We start from the raw sequence: 27,298 nt of genomic DNA on the forward strand, positions 1-27,298 counted from the left end.
CTCGATCAGGCCCAGAGGCCAGCAGTCTGGGCTCAGCTGATCTGGGCAGACACTACGCTGGGGACAGTGCTTCCTATCCATCTGAGTCTCAGTGTCATCCCAGCTGGCACCTCAGCCCCATGGTACAGCAAAGAGATGCTGCCATGGCTGTGCATGGCCCCCTTAGGGCCCTGTCAAGCAGGAAGTGCCAGTCCTCCTGGACGGGCAGTAAGGGCCCTTGCTCTTTAAAGAACTAACCCTGGAGAGAAGCCAGATCATGCACAGGTCCAGCATGAGCCTTCCCTGGGCTGGGGAACAGTTGCCATGCCTGCACCTGAGACCCTCACAGCCCTCAGTTTTGTTTGGAGGAGAGAACTCTCTGGTCCTCCTCTGGTCCAGGGGGCAGGGCTCATGTGAGCCAATCAGAACACACTGTCCCTAGGAGCCACAGCAATTGGCTGGGGGCTGAGAGCAGCAGGCCCCTTCTGAGAAGCTCACCAGGCTCAGGCACCCTACTGTCACTGCAGTGGTGCTGCCCTGAAACCTGCAGCCAACCTGCCAGATGGGGCCCCTGCACTAGGGGACCCATCAGGAAGGCCTGGGCCTGCCTTGGGGAGCACCTTGGCTCTCAAAGGACACAGACCTACTGTTAGGAGACAGGGCAAAGGGGACTGGTGTACCCTGGTGCCTGAGAATGGAAGTGTGAAGGCAGAAGTAGGACGGAAGAGGACTGGAGGGGATCTGGATGTTTTGCTGGGGCACCAGGGATGGGGACAGAGATGGGGACATGCCTCAATCTGCCAGGCTAGTGGGGGTCACTCTGGGGTCACAGAGCAGGCAGCAGTCACAAGTAGCATGATGGAGACAGAGCTAGGAGAAATAGACCCTGGGTCTCAAGGCCAAGAGCAGGCTGTTGCGATGGTGTGGACGCCCACAGAGGCCACCCCAAGGGCTGAAAGCTGTGTCTCCACCACAAGCCTGACCCTTGTGGCTGTGGGTCTCAGGGATGCCAGAGGTCAGTCCAGGGAACCACGAAGCAGAAAATGCTGGTCACTCATGAACTCAGCAGCCAGAAGTCTGGCTCCCAGAGCACGGGGAACTGGCTAGGGACACGTCAGGACACATGGAGGCTCCCCAGGGTGGGTGGTCAGTGGCCAGAAGGAGAAGCAGAGAGGTACTCACAAGCCAAGCCGGTGATACAGTGATCTGATCTATGGCAAAACAGCACAGGGACCGATGTTAACGTCCACAATCACCTTGGGACATTGGGGATGGGCACAGCAATGCCCAGCCAGGGCGCCAGGTCCTCAGCTCCACCAGCCTGGATACCAGGGAGTGGGCAAGGTGTAAAGCTCACTGTAGTGCCCTGTCAGGGACAGGGGGCTCAGATCACTAAGGAAAGAGCCTAGAGTTAGCAGAGTTGGGCCATCACTAAGGACCTGAGGGCCTCAAGTGCAACCCGAGCAAACAGCCAGGATTCCTCAAGCCTGCAGGCACTGCTTTGAATGCCTGGGAGTCCCCCGCCAGCTCTGCCTGCCAGAGGCCAGAATGATGGGCAGGCGGCCCCATGCCTGAGGGCCAAGCATGTATGGGCTTCTTCCCCACGATCAGCTTCTTCACCTTCTGGGGGCAGCTGGGACATGTGGTCCTCATTTGTCTTCCGCTCCTGCTGCTGGATTCGCTCATAGAGCCCAATCAGTGTCTCCTGGGGAATGTCCTCACCATTGTCCACACCTGGGCAGGGACAGCAGCTGGGGATCTGGGTGGCTGGCATGTGAGTGGCAGTAGGTCCACTTGGCCACAGCCCTCAGGTCACCTCCGGTCTCCAGTTTCAAAACCAGATCAGAAGAGCAAGCCTTTCCTGGTTCCCACTGGAGCCACAGCCCATGCAGCCACGCAGCTACAGAGCAGCCCGTGTCATCCCCGCATCCCCCACCTGGAGCAGGCCCAGCACAAGCCACCCTGATCCTCAGGGGACAGAAAGAGGGCGTGCCACCTTCTCAGCTGTGCCAAAGGGCACAATAAGCAACATCTCGATCCCCAACCTCAGCCCCAGTGCTTCCACAAGTGGGAAACTGAGGCTGGGACACAGGAGGCTGTGTGGCTAGGCCCTGAGTTTGGAACAGAGTCCTGGTTTTGTCCCTTCCCGCAAGGTTAGCCAAGGGCAAGCCCTTTCAGGAGATAGGCAGTGCATTGGAGGCCGAGGAGAGGCAGAGCCTTGCTGGCAGGTAACAAGGTGTTCTCATGCTTTATATTTATATTGGGAGTGGGCTATGTATAATTTAAAACCTTTGTGGAAAATCAAACAATTGTTGATTTAGACATTATAATAACCAGGAGGGTTACAGTAAATTAGAATGTTTCAAAGCTAAGTCTTCACACCATGAGAGAGTTATCCAGGAATCATATTGCACTAGAAATACTTTGTGGACACCGAGCACTAACCCTTCTCCCAGTAAAGAGCAGAGACGAATTCTTCCAGTGCCCTTTAGCCGTGCATCTCCAGAGCCCAAAATAAGGCATGTTTATTTATACTAAATGAAGAGAAAACAAATATTTTTAAAAACATGCTAAATGAAGAGACAAACCAATCTCTATTTATTTATTTATTTATTTATTGTACCAGTAATTGAACTCAGGACCTTGTACTTTCCAGGCAAGCACTGTGTAACTAAGCTAAATCCCTGGCCAAGTCAGTTTAATTTTGATCCAGAAGTTTATTTGCAGTCTTGACTACAGTGTTAGTTTTTTAAATTTCTTTATAATATTCCCCTTAAAAAAAAAGTATGTAAGTACTAAGATGAGAACTCAATTTTAAAAATTATGAAAAAGCACTGGAGATATTAGGTCCCTGTGAAATGTCTACTTCAATCCCCAGGATCATTTAAAAAAAAAAAAAAAAACCTCAAAGATTTTATTCATTCTACTCCATTTGGTTTTCAATAATGGAATAAAGAAACTAGTTTTATTTTGTGTGTGTATTTTTTAAACACAGTCTCACTATGTAGTTCAGACTGGCCCTAAACTCACTATGTAGTCGGGCCTGGTCTTGAATTTATGGCAATCCTTTATTTAATCAGCCTCCCCATGGCTGATATTACAGGTGTACGCCATCACTCCTGGCTCTAAGAAGTTTAATACTGAGTATCAAATAAAGCCAAACAGACTAACACTATAAGAAAAAAAAGGATTAGAGAAGCCCTAGTGACAATGTTAAAAATCATTGGAAACGTCAAAATTTGTTTTATCACATTAAAATCTAATATTGCTAAAAAATGACCAAATTTTGATATACAGGAAAGATATAAGAAAACAGGTACTGCTACCGTATGTATAAGTATGTGCTCAAATTATCATGCAACTAGTTCAAAGCTTGAATTTACAAGGAATACAAATAACTATATAACCAAGAGATTTTTTTAAAAATGTCAAATTTGGTGACTTAGCAAATTTGGCATAATTTACAGGATAAATGACCACAGAATATGTGTGATATTACAATCAATGACCCAAAGGCCTAGACAGCAACAATGAGATCCCAGGTAGCTTGGCTCTTGGAAACAGTAAGCCCAAGACTCTTATCTCTGTCTGACAGGAGACTATCACTCACTGCTAAGACGATACAGTGTGGCACACAGTGCACAACCTGTGACTCATTTATACCCTCACACTTCCATCTCCAAAGGTACTTCTGAGGGCCTAGAATTCCAGGAAAAGCACAAACTCACTGACTTGGGTCACCTTGCTTAATTGATAAATAAGGAAACTGTGGTCCTTATAAAGTTAAGTTTGCTTGAGTAAAGACGGGTAGATCAATAATGACAATGAAAGCCAAAATGTTGTCTCCCTGGTCTTTCTGCCACACTATATTAACTTTCCTCTCCAGTTCTTTAACCTTTCCCCATTCCTACTGTGGTAGCCACAATGCTGAATGTCTAATTTTTTTTTTTGCAACAGCAATGTAAATGAGATGATTCAATAATTCAGTATTTACTGAGTTACCTAAATCCCTTCCTGGGTGGTGTCTGTGACTTAACATGAACAAAGCTATACTTTACCCTCCAGAATCTTAGGGGCGTGTAAACAAGCACTCACAAAATAGCACCATTACTACAAAGTAACAAATGGAGACTCCTATGGCAAGGTAGTACTCTTAAAGGTAAGATTCAGCATCCAACTGTCAACGATCTGGATTTGGTGGCCCACAATATGATCCCAGCACTCTGGGAGGCAGGAGCCAAAGGATCACAGCCCAGCCTCAGCAGCAATTTAGTGGGATCTTATCTAAAAATGAAAAAAAAAGAAAAAGAAAAAAGTGTCAACTTGGTAGCACAAGCCTGTAATCTCAGCAGGAGGCCAGCCTGGGTGATACACTGAATTCAAGAGCAGCCTGAACACTCAGCAATACCCCAATTCAAAAAACAAAAACAAATAAAAGGTATGGTTGTGGGGGGTGAGGGGGTATCTCAGTATGAAAGACCTGGATTCTATCTCCAGTACCACCACCGTCAAAAATACAAATAAAAAACATTATTCTGTACTGTCACTCTAAGTGTTTTTACATACGTAATGTACTTCAATCTTCATAATCATTCTATGAGAAAGAGCCATTATTCTTCATTCTACTAGAAGAAAACTAAGTGAGGATGAAGAACTTGCCAATGTTTACACTGCTGGGAAGTAAAGACAATTCTGGCCAGGTGTTCAATTCTGAAGATAAAACTCAGAACTATTAAGACAACATGTTGCTCTCCTGGTCATCTTTTAACACTACTTTATATATCTGTGGTAGGCCTGCTGTAAGTAAAACATTTAAACAGATTGTAGTAATTATTTTAAATGTTTAAAAATACTTGACTATAGAATCTGTATGGGTGTCTTTTAAGAAGTTTAGAGCCTACAGGAAAAAAAATAATCATGTGAAATATCTACACTTCTCAGTTTAGTAGTAAATGTGGGGTGTGGTGACACACCCCTGTAATTCCAAATACTTGGGAAGCTGAGGCACAAACACTACCATAATTTCGAGGGTTGCCTGATACATAGTTCAAGATTAGGCTGAGTCACATAGGAAGACCTTGTCTCAAACCAAAAACAAAAAAAAAAAAAAGAAAAAGAGAGAGAGAGAGAGAGAGAGAGAGAGAGAGAGAGAGAGAAAGAGGAGGAGAGAGAGAAGAGAAGGAAAAAGAAAAAGGTTAGTAGTAAATATACGAAAAAGCATACTTTATGAGTAAATCTCACTTTAATTTTGGTGGATGATCTTTTAATGTGATGCTTTTCCACCTTTGGGACAAAACTGAATCTTACAGTGTTACAAAAATTTAAAAAATAGCTTATTAGGTAATAGAGAAATAACCTGGTAAACAACAGGATTACAGATAAATAAAACAAGATGATCAAAGAGTCTAAGTAAGTCATTTAATATACACTGTGAGGTCATAGGCCAGGCTGAAGGGAAGCACCTGAAGAAATAACAAAGCTGTATTTCTTCAATGCTTCAACAAGAGAACACAACGCATTTAGTTATCTAGAAAATTCAAATGCTGATCATCTGTAACTTATGCTTTAAAAGGTAGAAACAATCTAGGTTATTAATTTCATTTGACTATGATCATAGTTTAAAATCTTTGAGATCATGACCTAGTATATGTATAACCAATGTGTCATAGAACAATGCCTTTATGAACTCAGGTACATTCAGATAGTTTCTATTTTAGAAGGCTCATTCCTATTTTATATGCCAATCTTCACAAAATTAACATTGTATCCCTGGTACCGATAAAAACGAAAAAGACAAAAAGTTAACACTGTAATTAATTAATGATTTATGCTGGACAGTTTAGGGGGAAAAGTCTAGTTTAAGAAACACAAGTTAATAAGCGCCTGCCTTGCAAGCAGGCAGTCGTGAGTTCGAACCCTAGTACCGATAAAAAACGAAAAAGACAAAAAAAGAAACACAAGTTAGAAAAAGTAAACTCGGTGAGTACAAAAATATGAAAACAATTTTTAATCCAGGAAGACAATAAATTTCAAATAGGAAAAATACATTGGAAACAAACCTGGTAGGTACACAATGGCTAATTTCTTGAAAAGCAAAGAAAAAACAACAGCAGTAATAGAAAATGCCAGACTACATAAAAATAAATATGCAAATGTTAACTGGAAAAAAAAGGAGGCAAATAAATGAAAACTTTAATACACTAAAAGAAAGAAAATTCAACCTAAGATGCTGTACTCAGCAAAAATGTACTTTAAGAACAAAAGCAAAATATTTTTTGACAAAAATTAATCATGATCAGAATTACATTACAAAAATGTTACAGTACATCTGCCTGAACGACTTGTGGGGAAAAAAATCACAATCCAAAGAAACTAGAAAAGCACTAATCAAATAATAAAAGCAAATGGCACAAAGAGAAGAGATAAGGTAGTGGGGCATTCCACACAATAAACCAAACCAATAAACCCCACCAAGCATTCCAATTAAACGGGAGAGAAGTTCACAATGGATTAAAAAAAAAAGGCAAAAAGCAAGATCTAACAATATGTTCTCTATAAGATAATAAAGCACATAAAATCTGAATAAGACTGCTACCATCTTAATCATACAACACTTATAAAACATTACTCACAGGTATACAATACACACTCTTCAATAAAACAGATCTAGACAGGCCACTAAAAAGTCTCAATGACAAAGCCAGGAAGAGTGGGCACATGACTATAATGCCAGCACTTGTAAGGCTCAACATGAGTTCAAGGCTGGCCTGAATTACATGGTAAGATACTGTCTCAAAACACTAAAAAAAAAAAAAAAAAGCTTTAATTAAAAAATAAAATGGAAAAGCACAGCATACATTTCCAACTACAAAACAATTATATTAGGAACTAAACTTAAGTTATTTAAATAATAAACAGTTATTTGCATAAACCATAAGTCATAAAAGAAATTACATTAAAAACTAAAAAGTTTTAATTAAGTATTAAAATAAAGCACATTAAAAGGTATTTAATATACTAACGTCATATGTAAGAAGAAAACAAAAAAGAATAACACAATGTTCCATCCTTAACAGGCTAGGTAGTAAACACAAGTCCAAAGTAAAAGGAAGGAGATATAGCCAGCTTAGATTCCAGGAATGGTGCGGTGTGGGGAGTCCTAAGTGGGGGAAGATATACCCTGCTGACCTAGGAACCAACTAAGCTGAGAGAAACCAACTGGAAATGCAATCCCGGTGCTACGACGGGAACACCTAAAGTCTCAGTGCTGAGGCTGGAACCTTTGCTTGGAAACCATGGCTTGAATTTCCTGCCACGGCTGCTGCATCTGAATCAGCACAGCAGGGATAGAGACGTGAAAGCTCTGAGAGTGGAAATCGGCGCACCGAATTGAGAACAGAGTTGGCAAGGAACCCTGCATCGACCTGCGGGGAGTGAGAGGAATGAGGACCCTTCCATAGACTAGAGGGTTCCAACAGAGGACATTCTGTGACTGGGCAGACTATCCAAAACAGCACGCTTCAGTGACTTCAGTCACATATTCCCCCCTCAAGCTGGATTGGTAGGGAGCTCTTGACCTGGGTGATGCTGTGGACTAAGACCCAGTAGGCTAGCCCAAACCAGGTCCCTGCTCCTGGCAATGCACTTTAAAGCAGTGAAGCCTTCAGCATGTTGACTAGCCTGGAGGGGTGGGCCCAGCAGAGGCTGCCCAGGTCTGTGTCTCCCTAGTACACTGCAGTGGGTGGAAACACCTACCTGGTGCAATTCAAACAAACTGTAACCGACAAAGAAAGAAACAGGGCCTCCTATATATGCTTGTATGGAAGGAACAAAAAGAATGGGAACAGGCAGCAACAAGAAAGGGTCCTCAGTCCCCATTCCTGACAACACTGATCCAGGAAAGATAAATGCAAAGGAGAATGAGGACAGAAAACATGCAATATCAGGCACGGCACCAATAGGCATAAAACGTTATCTCTGGGACCTCACAGATGAGTTCAAAAGTGAAGTATTTAACCAAGTAAAGCAAGATATAAGTAGAATAGTTAGAGAAATGCTAAGCACCGCCCAAGAAAAATCAGATGGTGGAATGGAAGAACATTTGTTTGATGGAGAAGATAGAGAAAACACAGAGTACGTGAAGCAGGTTCAAAGAGATTACCAAAAAACTAAAAACTCTATTGAAAGCTGGCATAACACCTTGAAAGAAACTAAGGATAGATTATCTGAACTGGAGGACAGATTTGTAATGTGGAAGCATGAAAGGAAAAACCTCTTAAAAATAAGAAAACAAGCAGTAACAATATAAAGGCTAGAAGATGATAAGAGGATCTATAACTTAAGAAATAAGACTATAAAGGAAGAAGCAGGGATACAAACAAATGAACTACAAAGGCTATTCACAGAAATAATCAAAGAGAATTTCCCTAATAGGGGAAAAGGTAAAGATACTCAGATCTATGAGGCATACAGGAGGACCCCAGTCACCTATAACCCAAACAGAACTACACCCAGGCATATAATAATCAAAATTCTATAAATCTAATACAAGAACAGAATATTAAAAGCTGTCAGAGACAAGAAACAGATCACTTACAAGGGAACACCCATCAGAATTACAGCAGACTTCTCGGCACAAACCATCAAATCACAAAGAGCATGGGGGGAAATAATTCAAGCTTTGAAAGACAATAACCTCCAGCAAAGATTGACATATCCTGCACAACTGTCCCTAGAAATTAATGGAGAAACAAGGTGCTTCCAGGATAAAGAGGAACTAGGGGAATTTACAACCACCAATTTAACTCTACAGAGAATTCTGCAGGATATTCTAAAAGAGAAAAATACCAAGATTCCAGAAACAGTGGCAGAGAGGCCACAATGAATGGAGCAGAAAGTGAAATGAAGAAGACAAATTGACAACTAATGACAGAAAAACAGCTCAACAGAAATGAGGCAGAGAAGGTTGGATGGTAGGAACAGCCATTTTGGAGAAAACAAGACATCATATTAGGTAGTGCTGATTTAATATCATCTTGTTTTGAAGTCCCATCAAGCTTTTGTTCTTCTGTCTCCATCGGTCTTAACAGGTTGTATCTTATTGGATTTTTTATATGTGATAATATAAACAAAAACTTTTATAGACAAGGAGATTATACGGAAACCATTGTTCATTTTGTTAGTTGGTTCTAAATACCCTGTAATACTGTCATTCTCCTGAATGGTTTTACATTGTCTTGATATGTTTGATGCTACAGTATATGAAGTTATACTCAAAGATTTCAAGAAAAGAGACACTATGGTAACTACTTTTATGTTGGGATATCTTGTGGTGAAACACTATTTTGCTTAAATGGTTATGTTCTGACCTGTGCTGTTTTGTTGTTATGTCCTCTTTATCTCAATCTCTTTTATTATTCATTTTTATCTTTTTAATCAAGGGAAAAATACATAAAAATAGCACGATATATTATAGTAATCCACTTTGATTTCCTATTAACTTGATTTGAGACCCTGTATTGCTCTCACCATCTTGTTTTGACTGATTTTAATCTATTCTGTTTTGCTTGATAGTACCAAGTTTGAGAATATAGGCAACAACTGTGAAGACAGTAAGATTCAATATGATGCCCATTCTGGTTTGACTATTATCTTCTTTTGAAGTCCTGTAATGTCTCTAATGTTTTAATTTTATTGGTTTTGTTCTTTACTGTTTTGTTCAATTATAACTGATGATACAGGCCATTCTTTTTAAGATAGCAAGAGACATTATGGTAACCATTGTTGATCATCTTGCATTCTGGTTTTACATCTTGTACTCTGTCCATCCTTTTGATTTGACTGACTGTTTTGTTATGTCACATTTGGTTTTCTTTTCAAAAAAAAAAGTAATAAGAACTGTGGGAGTAATGAAACCCAAAATGTGTAATCGTCATTGTAAAAAAAGAGAGGAAAAGCCAGGAAAGTGCTCTAAAGGATGTAACTGCATGTATATTTAAGTGTATAAGATAGATAATCATATTACTAAGTTTTTATTGGATCATTGTTTGCAGTCTCACTGTCTGAATGTCCACTTTATATGCTTTAATTTTGTAACCTGAACAACTATTTTTAGATGATAATATGTAATCACTTAACTAGTGATTTCCTGTTTGTTTTTTTTTTTTGAAATTCTGTATAACTCATACCCTTTGTTTTTTTTCTTTTCTCCTTAAATAAAATTAAAAAAAAAAACTAAACGGAAGGAAACAAACAATAAGCATTAAGCAGAAAACACAAAACTGACAAAATTAAATCTTTTGCCTTTTTCCAAAGATAAAAGTTGGAGGCCTCTATTTATTAGATTTCAAAATTTAGCACCAAGCTATTGTAACTGAGATGGTACAACCTGATCTAGAGATAGACATATAGATCAATATAAGCGAATAGCAAACACAGAGATAAGACTCACATTTGTATGACTGAGTTTGAAGAAAGGCTTCAATGCAATCCATTTTGGTGCAAAAAGCCTTGAGAAAGTTATGCTGAATCAAGTAGATATTCATGAAAAAATAATGAAACTCAATCCCTGGTTATATCATAATCCAAAAATAATACAAGGTGATCACAGACCTAAAGTATACAAGCCAAAGCTTAAAGGGTAGCTTCCTTAAAAAGGAGACAGAAAGCATTTTTTTTTGAAGAAATAAGACCAAAATTAAAAGTTTCTTCTTAGCAAAATCCCCTAACTCAGTGGGAGTGTACTTGGCTAGCACAATGGTTCCTAGCACTGGAGTGCACTATGGAGAGGTGGCACAGACTAAGGGAAAAATACACAGTAAGTGTCCGACAAATCTGGTTTCAGAGGGCTGTATATTAATAATCTCTTAAATTATACAATAAAAGAGATCTAATTGGGCTGGGGATTTAGCCCAGCGGCATAAGTGCCTACCTGGCAAGCGTGAGGTCATGAGTTCAATCCCTGGTACCAAAAAAAAAAAAAAAAAAAAGACCTAATTTTTTAAGTAGGCAAGGAATTTGAACTGTCTTTAAAGAAACATATACAAATGGTCAATAAGAATGTGAAAAACAGGCTGGAGATTTAGCTCTACTGCGTAAGTGCCTGGAAAACACAAGGTCATGAGTTTGCTCCCCAGTACCAAAAAAAAAAAAAAAAAAAAAAGAAAAGAAAAGGAAAAAAAAAGGTGAAAAACAGCACATCCTATAGTCATCAAAAAAATTACAGCTATTATGAGATATGCATCCAAAAGAATGCCTAAACTAGGAAGACTGGCAACATCTGTTGCTAAGGATGTGGCACAAGCAGAACTCAAAAAATTGCTAGTGAGATTATTTATAAAGATAGTCTAACACAATTAAAAAATGGCCTAGGGTTAAAAAAAGTAATACACACTACACCAGAAATTGTGTTGCTAATATACTCATTCTTAGAGGATGAAAAACAAGTCTACAAAAGTCAAAAGGAAATCTATAAGATTAGCAATATGTGAACGACTAAACAAAAAGCAGTATATGCATGCAGTGGAATTATAAGTGGACTCTGAAGAAAGCTTCTAATGTGAAAGGTTAATTCAAAGAGATACAGTAGAGCTTCCTGCAATGGCAAATGCCTGTAATCTCAGCACTTGGGAGGCTGAGGCAGAAAAATTACCAGGAGTTCGAGGCATAGTTGACTTCAAAGCCAATTTGTGTTTTTAGCTGATTTTCTCTGAGTCTCTCCAACGCAACTCCTCCTCAGTTTAGCCATACTGAAGCCGCTCCCAAAGGCCAGTTTGAACATGGCAAGATCCTGTCTCAAAAAAAAAAAAAAAAAAAAAAACAAAAAACAAAAAAGAAAGAAAACCCTAAAGAGCTACAAAAACAAAATTAGAGGGAAACTATAAGGAAACGGAAGAGAAGACAGCATTTATAAAATAATAGCAAGTAAAAAATACAGTAGCTGAACCATAATATCCAATGGGAAGATTGGAAGACAGTAGTAACAATAAAAAAGACAATATACTAGAATATATTAAAAAAGTCTTTAATAGACAATTTACCACAAGAGTATTTTTCAGAAAAGTAGAAAAAAATTCCTGATAATTTTTTTAAAATTTCTAAATGAGGTACATCTTTAGGCTGAAAAGATCTAGTGTGTTCACAAAAATCAAAAGAAATACAAGGTACGCCCTGTAAAATTCCTGGGTATAAATAGAAAATTCTAAAATATAGTAGAAAGAAGCCAAGAATGATACAGGTCTGTACCACAAACACTGCAAGTTGGAGGTTAAAATAGTCTCTTGAAAATTCTGAAAGTAGTGTTTTCCAACTCATAATTGTGTAACTAGCCCAAACTCACGTAAAAGGATAAATCAATATATTTTCAGACATTTGGAATTGCCATAAAATTTACCACTAACGGATACACTCTCAGGAAATTCTAAAGGATGTGTTCCACCAATGTTAAATATAAAGAAGGCGGAAGACATGGTTTAATGAAAGAGGAAAGGCATAGGAAATTCCTAGAATAAGAGCAAGGACAAGCAGAGAATAGCTGTGTACAGAGCACAAAAAGCCATGTTGGGTTTGGACCAGAAAGGAAGACACAGGGTGTAAAGAGGAAAGATACACAATCTCTTAGGTGTATGGTGGGAAAAACTGTTACAGGAAGGCTTTGGGATATTGTGAAATCTCTTAATCAAATGTACAAAGAAAACTGACACAATGTCATAATTTCTCTGGGGAGAAATAGAGAAGAAAAGGAATATATCACACTAGCAATATTGCCACAATAATGGAAAGGCAGAGTCCAGATCAAATCAAATTTATATTAGGATAATGAAAAAAGGGTAACAGACATAAAAGCACTTCTTTTCTATCACAAGACAAAGTGTTTACAATTTCCAGACAGGCATAGTATTCAAGAAATATGTACGTGACACTGAAAGAAAAGTTAAGCATTGAAAGAAATATAACTGATATACAGCATTTCAAGACTTTAGCACTTTTAGTTTTATCTGTATGTATGACTTTGATATACAGTTTTATACTTAAAAAAACTAAGAAATTGACAGAAAGCATCAAGGCACAGGGAATACAACAGTGAATGACACAAAGATCATGTCTTAGGGAGTTTATTTCTACTAAAAGAAAAAAAAATACATAAATGTAAAATACAATTATAGGTAGTGACCAACATTACTCAGAAACACAGTAAAGACAGAATGAAAGCTAGAGTGGGAAGGGTGCTATTTTTGGAAAACTAGTCAAGAAAGCCTCTGAGGAACAGGATGTGTAAGAAATCTAAATGAATTAATGAGCTCATGCTTACAAAAGTATAATGTTCTAGAAGACAAAGCAGACAGTGCTCTTGTTACTTGTCTGCTGTTGCTGAGACAAAATATCAGAGCCCCCAAATTAAGGAAGGAAAGGTTTATTTAGCTCACAGTTTGTGGAGGTTGCAGTCCACAATCATTAGGGCCAAAGGCAGGATGGCTCATAGCATAGTAGTAACAGTTCATGAGGATGGCAGACAGCAAAAGAGATGAGCGAAAGGAAGAAGTGCACAAAGAAGACCGTCCTTTATATTGTATGTAGGCTACCCACCCTCAAGTGAATGTAACACTCACACTCATAATCCCAGCATTGGATCATGAATCAGCCACAGACTCTACAAGCCTAACCCCATGAGGCTCTGGGGGACATCTAGACACAAACCATAACAGACAGTAAGTTTAAGTTTAATGTGCTGGAAACCAGTAAAAAGTTCAGCAGTTAGAGAATAAGCTAAAAGGAAAAATATAAGACAGTATTTGAGCAGTAAGAAATAAACGGTAACACTTTCATACAAAGTCAGGTATCAATGCCAAGGGTGATGAACATGAAATTAACCAATGAAAAAAAATCATTAGATAATAATATGAAGATGTTATTATTTGGCTATGAAAGTGAACTGCAACTAAAACCTATTTTGTTAGTCTTTCTGGATAACATTAGAAGAAACTGATGACTACTGACTACAGTCACAACACAGAAAAGGAAAGACTATGCCCATGAGACTTAAAAAGAAATTTTAAAAAAGCCAAACTTCGGAGAGATGAGTTTAAAAGTACCAACACATTCTCAAGTATGCATTTTGTAAAAACATACATACATAACCACTTACGTACAAAAGAACGTTTTGAAAGGTATTTAGATTTTGAAATTATTTCCTTCAATGATAATTGTGCCAAAGTAATTAGCCCTCTCACCTCAAATTAATACAATATTACACAAATTCTTCACTTAGGCAACACATGTTATAATACACTTATTCTAGAAAGGTAACTTATGAGTAGATGCTTGGGGCTCTATAATATAATAAAAAACAAAAAAGGCATAATAATGAAAGATTAAAAGATAAAAGTTCGATCCCTGGTACCGATTAAAAAAAAAAAAAAAAAAGAAAAAAGAAAAAAAAAAAAAGATAAGAGAAAGAAGTCCAAAAGATAGATCAGCAGTTCTTAACACTGGCTGCTCACCAGAATCATGTTGGTATTCACATTTCACTAATTTAAAGCAGGACCCTGGGCATATTATTCCAATATTCAACCAAAACTGAGTACCTTTGGATTAGATGTGTATGGTGGTGAACAAAAATCCTAAGACTGGTAGTTGATTCTGTTGATACAGAAAACAAAAATACAAACTAAGATACGAAGCTGATCACCTGATTCTCCTGTTTTGGAAAAAACATCCAATGACCAATCTCTTTAATGGCTTTAATTTCTCTACAGAGCTTAATGCCCTGGTCAACAGTTGAGCTCCTCTACGATCTGGTCCCCAGATCCATCCTTACCAAATCTCATTTAACTGCAACAACCAAACTAAGGCACTATGCAAACTAAACTACTATCAGCTTCCTCAAATGTACCAAATTATTTCCTTCCACTCCTTTTGCATATTAGTCCTGTCTAAAATAGTTGACACCATCCCCTCAATGTACCTCTAGCCTCCTATGCCCTATTAAATCCAAGTGTGACTTACTCTGTAAAAATCTCCCAAGAACTACCCGAGAAAAATGGTTCACTTCTTTCTTGTGCCATCACTGCATTTCTACAAACATCTGTTAAATAATTTACCTCACTCCATTTTTTGAGGTCTAATTTACTAATCTTTGAGTACTCTGAGAGCAATCACCTTTAACTTTTTGTTTTTAATCTTGGTACCTCCCATGCCTAATTTTGAAGACTAGTTAAGGGCCAGGGATTTAGCTCAGCAGCGTAACTGCCTGCCTGGCAAGCACAAGGTCCTGAGTTCAATCCTCGGTACCACCAAACAAAAAAAACAAAACATTGAATTTGAAGACTAGATAATGAACTACAATACTAGTAAATGTTACAAAACAGGAGAATAGAAATAGTAGAAAAACCACTAGTTCTAACTTTTTAAAAGGGAAGTTAAATTCCAGGAAGAAATGGGGACTTAGGTGACCTGAACAATGATATGACTATAAAAAGTAGACTGTGAATATCTTATTATCTTCTGTATCTTCCCTTTATCTCTTTCTTTCCTTCAAAGTCTAATTAAGGAAGCATCAAAGCAGAAAAGATACACAGCAGTGATAAAAGAGAAAGGAGAATGGGATGGGGCTCACAAAAGAATCAAACGCTTCAATGATTTTCATTTTTTAAATTAGGAAAACAGTAACAGGTGATTATTAATCACTGTTACGTTGATGTGATTATTACACTGATACTTTTAATGGTGTATTAAAATACTCTGCTACAAGAATTTATATTACAAGGATTACAAAATATAAATTGTTGAAAAATAATATATTTAAATTCATAAAAAATAGCCACAAGAAGCTGAACTCTGGTCACTTTGAAATCACTTGAAAAGTGCTATTTACCTGTAGAAACTGCACATGAGTATACACATATGTGTATGTATATGAATCTATTTTATTGCCATATATGTACAATATTTTTATTTACAAAACTGAGGACTATTGTATTGTCATTGTCGATCTATAGAAAAAATGAACAAAGCTATTACATTCTCTTCACCACTTCTTAAGTCCAGAACAAGTGTGTATACATGAATAGTAACAAATTAGTATCGTCATACAAAAATACTTCATACACTGTGTCAGGCAAGAAGCTAGCTGAATTTAAAATTGGTTTCAACTACTAAGAAACTATTCTGTTAAGAGAACACCTAAAACTTGACTGCCAGCCCTTTTTGATCTGGGTGTTTTCTCCCTGTAGAAAACCCCACATCAAATTCATTCTGACTCAGAACAGGTTGCACAACTTCTTGGCCCTTTGGACTGGCAGCTGCCAGGTGCCTCATAACCTGTTCTAGACTAACTTAATTACCGTTACGTAACACCTTACACAAACCGAAAGCGTTTAGTTTCTTTAACATCTATAACAATAAAAAGAAAAGAAGGCGATAGGACCAGGAAAAGTACAATGATGATTCCAGAAACCGTGTATCTCGCTAGAACTCGTCCTATAGAGCAGGTAACATCTGAAAGAACGTGAAGGTCCAGAGAGCGGCCCGGAAAACAACACCAAGTCGGTAAAAAAATTAAAGAGAAAACAAATGAAAAAGAAAGTTTCTCGCGGGCAAACTATAGCCAAAACTAAAGGGAAGGCGAGGAAGCTTCGAAAGAGACAGAAAAGGCCCTCGAGGCATCATTAGGTGCTTCCCGCCTGGCTTGGCCAAAAGCCCCCAGTCTGGATCCTGGGACAGCAGACTCCTCACCGATCCCCCTTCTACCCACCCCAGGGCTCCCCGGCACAGCCCTCCGGTCTGAAACACCGAGTTTCTGCTGCCCCTCCACCGGGCCACATCTCGGCGTCTTGGGCGCCCTGGTCCCCAGAGCACCGTCCTCCGCTGTCCCTGCGGGGTCAGCTCTCTTCTCCTCACCTTGATTACAGAAGAGGCTCCATACTTTAGCGAAAATCAGCCCCATCATGAGCACGGGGCCGGGCCGCTGGCTCCCTAAGCAGCAGGTGCCGCCGAGCCGGGTCCCGCACCGCGGCGCTGGCCGTGGGGACCGAGCAGGAGCCCACCGAGACGCCGCGGCGAAGGCACCGGTCGGCCGCGCACACTCGACCTAACGGCTCAGCCACAGCAGACGAGACGCCGCGCCGAGAGGGGGCCGAGAGTCCTTTGTTTCGGGTCCGCTGTGCCCAACGCCGACCCGTAGTCCCCTGGTCTCAACCCACCTACCCACAGTAGTCTCCACCAGCGCCAAGCCCCGCCTCCGCCCCGCCTCCTTGGGCTCCGAAGACCGCCCATCGCCGGAAATTCGACGCGTGACGTCAATGCAATACGTCCACCCACCCCGTCGACGTGGCGTTTCCTCCGGTCTCGCTTCCGGTGGGCGGGTAGCACCTGGGAGATGCTAGGATAGATAGGGCAGTGGGAAATTTCCGCTGGTGAGCGCTCCCTCCGCAGTCACCCTTCACAAAGGTTTTGAGACTCTCGTGGCTTTCTAGATCGACAGCTGCGTCCCTGGTCTTTAAAAAGAGGGAAAGACCTTAATATCTGATTTAAAGTCGCTGTCGGCAAAAGGGGGGGGGGCGTGATCGGAAACCAGGATGTAATACTCGGAGCGGCGGAGCTGATGATGCGCTACTGTGTTCAGTTAACCAAAAGGCACACACACAGCATTTTGTTTGATACTCTCTGCAACGTGTCACTGTCATCCAGTGCGGTATTTCCCTGAACATCCGCCGAGGACGGGAGCCTGGGGTGTTGGAGGCAAAGAGGCCGCTTCTAATTAGGCAAAACTCGAGAAATCATGAAGGGCTCCACGCGTTTCCTTACGCGGCTTGACCTGAATGGCGCGATTTCTCTGGATGCCTGGTGGTCCCTATACTGTTCGTAGCTACTCATTGTGAAGACACTGCTGTCTGCAATTTGGAAAGAAAACCTACCGTTTTCAGCATCTTGAAGAACTAAGCAAGAAAAAAAATGCCTGTTTTTCCTAAAATATCTTTAAGACCTGAAGTTGAGAAGTATCTTAAAGACGGCTTTATGGTAGGAGGCAGGTCAGATTAACATATTTAATATTTGCGAAAATTTAAATATTACACGACCTAGCGAAATAGATTAAGTCTAACGGGAAATTTTTTACAGCCTTCGTTTCTTACCAGTTGTCTGTCTAAACGTGAGTAAAATCCATTGTCTTCTCACAGATAACAAATGCCTGCTGAGAACAAGGTGAATAAGGTATACGGTGTAGGAAAGAAGAAAAACGGTGTAGGAAAGAAGAAAAACTGTCAGTGGGCATAACAGTGAAGGAGTTACAAGAATGAACAAGAAAAGATCTCTGCTCTTAACTAATATCCAGCATATGAAACACACCCATTCTCTTAAATCGCATGCTCCAGCATTCGGGTGAAAATAATAATTTGTTGAGTGCCTCTCTAAATGCACTCGGGAGGCTAACTTACAAGGGTATCTGCGTGTGTGAGGCCAACACTGCACTACAAAGCAAGACCTTGTCTCAAAAAAACAAAACAAAAAATACGTGCTTGAAAAGCTTCAGTTAGTTGTGAGGGAAGCTGGTGGTTTGGGTCTTTATACCTTCATTTCTGACAGATATGCTTGCTAGTCAACCAGTTTTTTTATGGACCATATGTATTTGTTACATTTTTAAAAAAATATTAAAAACTGATGTCCTGGAGGAATCTTTGGATGACAGTGAATATATTAATATTGTTTATACTTCAAATATTTTAAATGGCTCCTAAGTAGTTTGTTATTGAATATATTTGTGAACAAAAATAATTGAATGAGATCTTGAATTTATTTGAATAAATGTAGCAGATACTGATATTTTCAAAACTCTTTGCAGTTGAGGCAGTTTTTTTTATATGACTAAATGCAGCAAATATTGATATTTTCAAAATGTTAATGCTTTGCAGTTGAGGCAGTGTTTTTTTTATAAACCAGTAATGGTCAGACATGATGTTAAGTGCTTATTACCATAACACAATTCAAGAATCCTGTGAAGTGTTACTATTTCCTTAATGTTAATTATCACTAAAATGATAACTCCAACTTGAAATGGAGCTGAACAGTTGTTTCGTTAGGTGGAACAAATCTCATTCTGCTGATTATTTCAGTTTGTTTGATGAAAGAAAAACATTAACTTGTTCTTTTCATTTCAGGTTGTAAATACTTTAGGCAAAGCAGCAGCAGAAAGGAAGTTTGAAACTCTGTTGAAACATCTGTCACACCCTCCCTCATTCACAACTGTTAGAGTAAATACACATTTAACCTCAGTTCAGCATGTGAAAACTCTGTTGCTTGATGAATTTCAGAAGGTTTCTGTAAATCTTTTGTTGTATTCAATTAGATTTCTACATCCTTAGTTGTGCCTCAGTAAAAGTTGAAGAATGATATATTCTAATTTTTTTTGTTTTGTTTTTTTTGTTTTTATCGGTACCGGGAATTGAACTCACGACTGCCTGCTTGCAAGGCAGGTGCTTATGCTGCTGAGCTAAATCTCCAGCCCCATTATTGTGGATTTTTTAACTTCACGCACAGATTTTGACTGGTCTAAATACTCTCAGTAGGTGACAAGACCAAGGAGTGAACTAAAGCCCTGTGCTTTGTGTCTGACCCCATATGATGATGTCACCATCAATGATCTTGAACAGTCTTTACTGATTGGTGAAAGAAACAACTGCTCGTCCTTATGGTGGAGTACTATGCAGTCATTACAAATGACAGTTCACACCTATGCTTACTGTTTGGAAATTGTTCATTTTTTATTCACTTTTTTTTTTACCATTTAAGCAAAATAGTGTTTCACCACAAGATAATCCCGACATAAAAGTAGTTACCACAGTGTCTCTTTCCTTGAAATCTTTGAGTATAACTTTGTATACTGTAGCATCAAAGATATCAAAACAATGTAAAACCATTCAAGAGAATGACAGTATTACAGGGTATTTAGAATCAACTATCAGAAAATGAACAATGGTTTCTGTATAATCTCCTTGTCTATAAAAGTTTTTGTTTATATTATCACATATAATAAAATCCAATAAGATACAACATGTTAAGACCACTGTAGACAGAAGAATAAAAGCTTGATGGGACTTCAAAACAAGAGGATATTAAATCAGCACTAGCTATTATGATGTCTTGTTTTCTCCAAAATGGCTGTTCATACCATCCAACCTTCTCTGCCTCATTTCTGTTGAGCTCTTTTTCTGTCACTAATTGTCAGTTTGTCTTCTCCATTTCACTTTCTGCTCCATTCATTGTGGTCTCTCTGCCACTGTTTCTGGATTCTTCGTATTTTTCTTTTTTAGAAGATCCTGCAGTATTCTCTGTAGAGTTGAATTGGTGGTTGCATATTCCTCTAGTTCCTCTTTATCCTGGAAGCACCTTGTTTTTCCATCAATTTCCAGGAATAGTTGTGCAGGATATCTCAATCTTGGCTGGAGATTATTATCTTTCAAAGCTTGAATTATTTCCCCCCGCACTCTTCGTGATTTAATGGTTTGTGCTGAGAAGTCTGCTGTAATTCTTGGTTCCATACATTTCTACTTATTCCAGATTAAAGAACAGTTAATAGGAATGAATGATTTTGTTGACATTTTCACTTGTAACGTTTTTGCCTGAAAGAAATGCATTTATTGGGTGCAGTGGTTTGTTGAAATACTTTGTGATGAGGCCAGACAGGCTCTGTGCATAATACTGGGAAGTTTCTTCCTAAATAGCAAGAAAACTTCATAAATTTGTGGCCTATCAAGCACTAAAAGTTTCAGATTTCAGAAAGTGGAAGAGTGATCCTTTGTTATTTTAATGAAAGTTGAAATTAAGAATTTTTGATCCACCTCCCTTGGTCTGACAAATTATGTATCTCAGCTCCTTTCTATCTTGAATCTATGAAGTTGCATCTATAGATCATAAATCACAAAGCAAAACAAAACATCAATGAAATGTTTACTGTGTGAATTTAAGTCACTATTTCTCATGGAAATTCAGTCTATTTTTTCCCCCTTAACCTTTTAATTCCTATTCCCTTTGAAATTTTCCTTTTGTCTATAAATGTTTCAGTTAGCTCTGGATGGTCTCAGACCTAATTGCTGTCTATGTGCTGTGGTTTTCCTCTTATAAAGGACAGAGGCTAAGAATACCTGCATCTGAATACATTTCGATGGAGTAAATAGATGCTTTGAACTGCCTCCTTCTTTTCATTCCTGAATGTTGCCAGATGTAGGTTCACTGAGTTGCTTTTTATTGGAATAATAGATATGGACAAAGCAAAGATTCTGGGATGTTCCCCTTGAATCCATATTTTTATACAGTTCCAAAGACCAGTCCATGTAATAGTTAAATCTTCAGAAAGCTCAGCAAAAGAAGCAAAATTGGCCTTTTAGTCTGAGTTCTTGCCTCTCTGAAGGCAATCCAGAATTTAGGTACAGTGACTTGTCCTGCAAGATCAGTCTGTTCAAAGGTATGACACATACACTGGAAATCTGTGATTTCTACTTTCTAATTACTGCTAAATCAAGAAAGTTCCAAGTATGGCGACTACTATGTTGAGACCAGTACTTTCCTTGTTGGCTCTGGACTCATTGTTTCTAACATATAAATGCAGAAATATTCGAAGTCTACAGATCCTGGGTGTGGTAGAACTGTAAGACAGAATAAACACAAATTAAAACAAATACACCCTGATAGTTTCCAAAAGATGAAAAATATTAACAAAAGATGAGAAATATAAAATAAAAAGCGGCCTTTATTCTGAGAACACGGAGAGAGATGACCGGCAACCCCACCGCTGGCGTCCGGCAATCTCTCCGGCGGACACGCGGCGTGGGGGCCTGTAAATAGCCTCGGTTTGGGGTGGAACCTAAGGCAGGCATTAGGGATACACAGGTAGCCCATTGGTCCTAGGTTTGGCGCCATATGTAAATTCCCAGGGGCGGGAAGATGGCGTCACAGGTAACTTCCTAGGGGCAGGGCAAGATGGGGCTTCCTGCTTCCGGTTGTGGCTTTCCTGGCTACAGTGTCTTGTCTGGGCCAAAACCTTTCATATCCCGTCTTATGGTTATTATTATGAAAAGGGGTGAAGATTTCTCTCTTTAACTACTTCCTGCTGGCAAAGGGCGCTGTACTGGAGCCTAGGGGAGTCGACGGGATGAAGGTTGATGCCCAGGTAGACACTGCTGCCAGGTGTTTTAGCCAGGACAACTTCACTGGTGAATGCACGTATGTCAGACTGGAAAAACAAAGAGACAAGATGTTATGAGGAGACATGGCACTGTCATATTTAAGGACCCAGGTGAGGTAGAGGGAAAGGTGCCTTTGATTTAGACATATCATTCTATCAGGACCATGTTGATGTAGAAACATTTCCACGGTGAGGCAGTATTCTGAAAACTAAACGTGGGGTTAGGAGGAGTGGAGTTATGAGAGGTGATTACTCCCCCATCTGAAAGCATAAAAGTTAAGACGGTAGGTTGGTAAGGCTTTTCTCTGGTGTGCATGACATTGGAGTCTGTAGGCAATACTGTTAGAGTCCTGCTGTAAAAATGATCATTAATAGAATGTAAGAAATTAAGAACCAAAATGGATAACAAAACATGACTTAGGCTGTTAACTGTGGCTGTGAGGCCTTTGTGAGACGGAGACGGGTAGGCGACAGAAGATGAGACGACCACTCAGAATGATCAGATTTAGGGCTGGGAGTCCAGCAACTTTGACTTAGGCATGGGTCGCTGTAACCTGGTTGTAGTCCTTGGAATGATTTGCTGTAACAGAACTTTAGCAAGTATGAGAAAGGCTTTTATGTATCCTGAAAAAGTATAAACCAAGTGAGAAGACAAAAATGTATCTGAGAGTCTTGACCAGGGTTGTCTGACAAATTGGTGAACAAGAAAGGAAGGGGGTGGTCTATATCACTGAGGAAGGGTCCACCAGCAACAATAGGTGGAAGCTGTTGAGGCCTCAGTGTGTCTAAGCCTGTATAAAAGGCATTTTAAGATTTAGGACTGGGGCCTGCACAAAATAGGCCCTGTTTGTAAATGGCATAGGTTGACCATCAATACCCTGTCATAGAGATTGAGGACTTAATATAGCAGCCTGAATACTCAGGAAGAACTCTGTATATATGGCCTGTATGTCCACAAATATAGAGAATGTCTTACCTGAGACTTTAGTGCGACTTGGAATCTGAGACGGACACCTTAAAGGGAGCTGTGGTTGCCCTGAACCCCCTCAGCCTCCAGCAGCGATTTTCTGTCGGTGACGAATCTGGCAGTGTCAACATTTCCTGTCAGGGCTAGAACTTAGGATGACTTACCCACTCTCTGGTGGCTAGGACAGTCCAGTAGCCCTGGAGTAAGGTCTCAAAGAATGCCAGGATGGGGCGTCTTCTGCTGCATTTGAGCGTGGTCCATGGAGGGGGCAGGCAGCTCCACCTTGTGTAGGTTTACCTGTCTCAGAACTCCAAGTGTCACAAGTGTTAAAAATATAAAAAACCATATTAAGATCTCTATAAGGTTTGAAGGTCAAGTTTTGCCTTTTTGTTTGGGATTTGGACTACAGTAGAATTAAGTAAGTATGTAGGAATTTAATATTGGCATTTTAGATTAGAGAGCAGGCTTTATCTGGATGGCATATCGCTTTTTTTTTAGGGTGACATGTAGAATTAACAAAGCTTTAGTCTACCAAACAAGGCTTTAATGGAAACATTTTGCAGTAAAGGTTTAGCAATCTTATGAATAAATCAATCAAAACTGATCTAATACTGTCAAATTCTGAACACATTTACTTTTAAAGTTGTTATTTGCAGTAGTATGAACCAAGACAAATAAAATAAAACTTTGAAGAAAACCCTTGTCTTGAAATAGAGCTAGTGGTTCCCAGCAAAAAGGAATTTATAACCTTAGTTGTTAAACAGGAGATTGGTGAAGGCTTTGATTGATAAACAAGGCTGGTAAAATTATCAGGTGGCCAATAACCTTGATTAAATGGTTTGAGAATTGTAATAAAAAAGCATCTTTTGAGCGGAGCTAAATTGTAAAAAAAAAAGCATGCCTGAGCAGAGCCGCTGAGCTGCTGTTTCGCGGTGCTCCGGCAGAGCACGCCCAGTGGGTGGGGCAAGCGCTGGGATGTAGCGCACAGGGGCGGGCTCAGACTGCCCCCGGAAACGGGTAAGATGGCAGCGGCGGCGACGGCAGTGCACAGGGGAGGGAGGGGCTGGGATGGCGCATGGGGGAGGGGCTGGGAGGCGGCCCGACACAGCGAGCAAAGCTGGAACTGCTTGCAGGGCACGAGGATTAGAAAGGAACACAGCTGGGTTTTGATTAGCCTCCTGGACCTGTTTTAAAAGTTTGTTATAGTTAGTATGCTTGTCCTGCTCTGGCACAGCTATAGGCCCAGAGTCATTATAAATGTCCTTAAAATGTAAATCATAACAATTAGTAATGAATTTAAATTGCCTGATATAATTCTGTGGGTCAGCAGAAAAGCTACCTAATTTAAGGGTAATCTGAGATAGATCAGAAAGGGAAAAAGGCACATGGATGTTAACAAGCTCCTTGGGGCCAGCTGGCTCCCGAAGCGGTAGCAGAGCCAGAGATTTCGGAGCAGAGGGCTTTTGAGCAGCCATCCTTCCGGTAGGCGCATGTGAGCAATCATCTGTAGAGCGGCTACAGAGCTGCTGCCGGTCACCCTGGGAAACACGAGCAGATGGCGTCTCACTGTGTGCCTTGCAGCCAGAGGACTGCTGTCGGCAGCACAATGAAGCGTCATGTGCACTGCAACAGGGCGGCTGTTGCAGTTTACAAGAGGAGCTACAAGGAGACACCCGCTGACAGTGAGGGTCCTGGAAACATGGCGGCGCCCTGTCACGTGACCCAAAACATGGCGGCGCCCTGTCGCCATGTGGCCCCCCGGAACATGGCGGCGTCTGGGAACATGGCAGCGCCCTGTCACGTGGCCCGAAACATGGCGGCGCCCTGTCGCCATGTGGCCCTCCTGAACATGGCGGCGCCATGCCACGTGGCAGAGGGTTGCAACATGGCGACTGTTCCCCACGCAAGCTGGAACAATCACGCGACCTGCTGGAAGGACATAGCGACCAAGACCTAGTATGGTGGGCAGGCGGTGAGAATGCTGTAGGGGATAGAGAATTCTCAGGAGAAGTCGGAGACTGTGAGGAAGCACTAACAGAGGGATCAGAGCCACTGGGAGAGTTATGGGTCCCAGGAGAAGGCAGGGGAGAGGATGGAACATCGGGAGATAACTGCGACACAGAGGGATTAGAGCTGCTGGGAGAATTATGGGTCCTGGAAGGCGGAGAGGGAGACGATCGTACAGTGGAAGGTATCTGCAATGGAGAGGGATTAGAGCTGCTGAGAGAATCAGGCATAGGGGGAGGAGAGCGCGGCCCGGCGGGAGGTAACGGCAGGGAAAGAGTTTGGTGGTAGGCAGGCGGCGGCCGGAAAAACACTGGAGGGCAGGACGGAAAAGTTTGCGGCGCAGTAGACTTAGCTAAAAGTATCTCAGCGGGAGCACAAGACTTAATGAGAGATGGGTGTGTTCTCAGAATAAGAAAGGCTTGGACATAAGGGAGTTCTAATAACTTGTTGCCAGCTTGACAAAAATCGTACAAGTTCCTGAGAATGCAGGGGTCAAATGTTCCTTGCGGAGGCCAAGGCTTGCCGATAAGCGGGTAGGTTGGCCAGACCTCCTGGCAGTAAAAAGTTAGTTGTTTAGTTTTTATGGTGCCTTTAATTTTTAGAGTACGTAAATTGGAAATTAGGCATTTTAAAGGCGTCTTTTGGGAGTTAGAAAATACGTTCCCCATGACTGATTCAGGCAAGAAAATAAACCGGAGGTCCAGAAAAAAGTCGTCACTTATTTGTGGTACCACGCGGCGGCTACGGTTCCAAACCATAAACTCCAGTCGTCACTGAGAGATTTACGAATGGAGTCTACGTGGGGTCAGTAACAGTTTTGCCCGTGAAAGCGCAAGGCTTTAAGGGAAGTGAGGCATTCTTTCAGTGTGGGCGGTCCCAAAAATCTCTGCTTTGGGCTATCCGAACCCAAAGAACGTGAGAGATTTTGTGGGCGCAGGTTTGCCCAGAAAGAACCCTGCCCTGGGCGGTCCTAAGGACGTGAAAATGCACAGACCCACGCAGACGGAGAGAACATTCCACTGGGGCTGCCCAGTGCGAAAAGTTCCCCGGGGAGTGCTCACCTGAAATCAGTCTGGCCGATGCGGAGTGCAGGCGGCTGGCGACAGGAACGTCTCGGGAGAGGAAAAAGCTCGGGATTAATCCAGGATGATATCTGGCTATCGGCGAGGAAACTCTGGGTATGTGGCCCAAGAGTTAGTTGCCTGCCGATCGAGTCACGGTACCAAATGATAGAGTTATTTCCAAAAGATGAAAAATATTAACAAAAGATGAGAAATATAAAGTAAAAAGTGGCCTTTATTCTGAGAACACGGAGAGAGATGACCGGCACCCCACCGCTGGCGTCCGGCGATCTCTCTGGCGGACACGCGGCGTGGGGGCCTGTAAATAGCCTCGGTTTGGGGTGGAACCTAAGGCAGGCATTAGGGATACACAGGTAGCCCATTGGTCCTAGGTTTGGCGCCATATGTAAATTCCCAGGGGCGGGAAGATGGCGTCACAGGTAACTTCCTAGGGGCAGGGCAAGATGGGGCTTCCTGCTTCCGGTTGTGGCTTTCCTGGCTACAGTGTCTTGTCTGGGCCAAAACCTTTCACACCCTATGGAATTTGTGACATAAAATAGCAGCCTACAGCTTTGACACTTGGTCCAGCCCTCAGAGAATCAATAGTTCCAGTTTATAGAAGCTGGAGAATGAGCAGTATGGAGGCCGACACATTCCAGAGTGATACTATCAAAAAGGAAAGAAATTAAATAGTCAACACAATTTTTGACCCACATTACTACCATAAGCCAGCCAACCACAGTAAAACCTGAGTTGGGGCTTCTGTCGGAAGGTACCAGTAGTTTGCAGTACCTTTCAAATACAAGGTATTCTTTCAATTCCTGGTAGCCCCTAAGCTGTTTTCCCATCCTGCGGTGGGAATTATTCTCAGTGCAGTTTATTTTATTTGGGTTGTTTTATGATTAATGACAATATCTAGATTTTTCTAAGCTGCTATAAATGTCTCATTTGTTCAAAAGTTAACCCTTATTGAGAGAAAAACAAAAGTTACCTCCGTTGATAGGTTAATTTTTACATTTAAATGTTTTCAGGGAATAAAATTTTTAAAGGGAGTAGAGTGCTATATAGCTACAGGGTCAGTGATGCCTGTGTCTAAATGAGCTCAGCATT

The 27,298-nt window shown here is 40.8% G+C and overlaps 2 long non-coding RNA genes across 5 annotated transcripts in view; one reads left to right on the plus strand and one right to left on the minus strand.

The window, feature by feature from the left end:
* LOC106025842 (uncharacterized) overlaps positions 1 to 17,194 on the minus strand; it is a 58,771-nt gene extending 41,577 nt beyond the window's left edge. The window contains exon 1 of one of the 3 annotated variants that reach the window (XR_010043920.1): positions 16,876 to 17,014. This is a non-coding gene — a long non-coding RNA (uncharacterized LOC106025842). Of the gene's footprint in view, positions 1 to 16,875 lie in introns of all 3 variants that reach the window. The other 2 variants (XR_010043918.1, XR_010043919.1) reach the window with 2 other exon arrangements.
* Positions 17,195 to 17,207: 13 nt separating this feature from the next.
* On the plus strand, positions 17,208 to 21,161 carry LOC100727904 (uncharacterized). 2 transcript variants are annotated; one of them, XR_010043922.1, is made up of 2 exons: positions 17,208 to 19,286; positions 19,442 to 21,161. It is a non-coding gene; the product is annotated as an uncharacterized LOC100727904 (long non-coding RNA). The 2 variants fall into 2 exon arrangements; XR_010043921.1 differs by having other exon boundaries at positions 19,446 to 21,161.
* Positions 21,162 to 27,298: the final 6,137 nt, after the last annotated feature.

Source organism: Cavia porcellus, unplaced genomic scaffold (genome assembly GCF_034190915.1).
Source record: "Cavia porcellus strain 051 isolate PalLab524CR breed Dunkin Hartley unplaced genomic scaffold, mCavPor4.1 scaffold_27, whole genome shotgun sequence".
NCBI classification, from domain to species: Eukaryota; Metazoa; Chordata; class Mammalia; order Rodentia; family Caviidae; genus Cavia; species Cavia porcellus.